Source organism: Melanaphis sacchari, unplaced genomic scaffold (assembly GCF_002803265.2).
Source record: "Melanaphis sacchari strain LSU unplaced genomic scaffold, SCAv2.0 Contig537_pilon_pilon, whole genome shotgun sequence".
NCBI lineage: Eukaryota > Metazoa > Arthropoda > Insecta > Hemiptera > Aphididae > Melanaphis > Melanaphis sacchari.
The window spans coordinates 2,561-5,326 of record NW_020271369.1 but is presented as its reverse complement, the minus strand read 5'-3'; positions in this window follow the sequence as shown (position 1 = coordinate 5,326).

Sequence of the window (2,766 nt, the reverse complement as noted above, 5' to 3'; positions counted from 1 at the left end):
AAATCAATTTTAAAAATAAAAATCGATTTTATTTCTTTGATGTAATTGAGACATGCACCAAATATTTATTTCATTATTTTCTATTTATGATAAAATTTTCAAAATATTTCGCCTTTTTTTGAGCTATTAATAGACATGATAAATAACAATAAATAACGATATCAATTATTTTGTTATAATTAAAAAACGTTATTCATAGAAATCTAAAACTTTTACGTATATTAAATTATTATACATTTTACTATAAGCAATAACATTTTAAATTTATTTTATAAATTAAATATTATATATTATAATATTTAATATTAATATAATAATATTATATTAAAATTATATTATAAAATATTATATTATAAATCTATTTTTACTTTTTTACGGCATTTACAGAAAAATTTTATTCAATTTTATGTTGTATCAGTTATAATATAATATAGGTATTAAAAATATATATTATTATAATAATATAATAATTAATGCAATATTTTTGTAAAAAGTTATACAAACTTACCATAGTATTAAAAGTAAAAAAAAAAAAATCACTTAAATAGCTACGTGTATAAAAAAAAATTATTAAATTTATAATTTTATTAGTAATATAGTTAAAATTAAATTTATCAAAAACAAACATTGGTATAACCTAATTTTAACATTATCATTACTATCAAATATAAATGGTGGTGTAAAATAATATATGTTATAAATAATTTAGATTATGTAAAATCAGTAATATTTTTTAAGAGTATAATTATAAATTCAAGTAATTGTTTTATAATATTATAATTCATAAAATGAATAGACAATTAATTAATGCATATTCTGTTAAATTCAAATCAAAATTTCAATGAATTTAATAAGTACAAAAGTTTGTGAGATTTTTGTATGACAAGATACATTGAGAAATGAACACTTTTAACAAAATTTCGAATTTAAAATATACAATATTAATAATATGAACTTGTAAACATTTTCGTACCGGTAATCTAAATTAACGGTGAAGCCCAAAAGCGTAAATATTGTCTAATTTTTTCGATGACCATCAGCGCAAATTTGTTTTGCGCTTTTGTACCTTAGCAGTTGAATAAAAGAAAAGCGTAAAAATAAATTATTATATTCGTTACCTACAGAATAAGTTTAATTTTAAAGTTATTAATTATTAATTTTAATTAAGTATATACCTAATATTTATACAATTCAAAAATACATCAGCTGTGATCAAGTTCAGTTGAAGTTTTGTATTATCGTATCATATTTTATCGTAACAAATTATGGTGATACGGTTAATAATCATTTAAGATAATTACTATACAATGTATATAGTATATAAACTTATATCGAATAGTATTTGACTCAATAACTATATAGATTATTACATAACTTTCGATTTATTTTGAAACATGTTGGAAATTCGAGTGAAATTTCGACTGTATGCATTTGCGTTTGCAAATTATAATTCAAAAATTAACTATTGAAATGTCATTTATTTAACAAATATTATTTACAAATAAAGGTAGCAGTGCATTATTGTGTATAATAATTTTAAGTATAGACAACAGCGAGTAATGGCTAACAGAAATATATCTTAGCGATCAATGTAACCCAAAAGCGCAAATTGTCTATTTTGTTCGATAGACCAATTTTATAATCACTAAAAACCTAACATTAATAACAATACGATTTTTATAAAAAAAAAAAATCACTTTATTTTTGTCAAATTTATTTGTGCTTATGGTTTTTTAAAAAGGTATTTTTTTTGCGCTTATGAAATATTTATTTTAACGCTTTTGAGCTACAGCCCAAATTAAAGTTAAACTACGATAACTTTGTTATAGGTAGATACTACAGGGCACTAAAGGTATTAAACTTAGGGTATTTTTTTTTATTAAGTATTATAATTAATTATTAAACGCTCGCAAGCGTAATGACAGACTGCATTCCCCTACACGTTATATAATAATAATTGTTCACTACAAAACCTCGCTCACGCGATTACAAAGGGAATAGATTATACGGGGTAATTATATATATTGTATTATTCAAACACGTGTTGTAGTTATCAACGCATCTATTCGCACGCATTTATATACAGCAATTAAATCGCACAGAACATCAGTTTTACTAAAATATAGTTCCTGGATTACTCGATTCCGGTGTTTGTAACCCCTACCGGCTCTTCCTGCCTACAGAGACTTGATTCAGAGAAAGTGAAATTAATTTCAAAGGAAATTCGATTGGGGAGTTTGGTGTTTGAATTATCAACATTTAACAACACAGCTTAAATCATACATTAATTTAATTTATTAGTCAATATAGAACTACTAAAGGTGTAAATATAATTGTTATTTGTGTTATAAATACCTTAAAATTAATCTAAATGTTTTGAATGTTTTATTACTTATAATAAACAATAATATATAGATATTAATAAAAAATGTTAAGACTCACGAATAATTTTTTTATAATTACAATAAGCCGATATCGTACATAGGTAGGTGCTTACTATAAAATTGTTATTCTTCGTTAAAACATATAATTAAGTCTAAATTTAATTTCTAAATGGCTATATAAAAAAATTGTGATAATTTATATCTTAGATTTTTTTAGTTTCATCGTGGACTACTTATGAGCAACCTTCTATTATATTTTTAAGCTTCGGTTATGAAAATTAAACATTATACAAATTTTAGCTATTAAATAATTTTAAAATTTTCACTCCAAAAGCTTGTAAAAAATTACTGTGACTGCAGTTCATTTTCGTTTTTTTTTTTT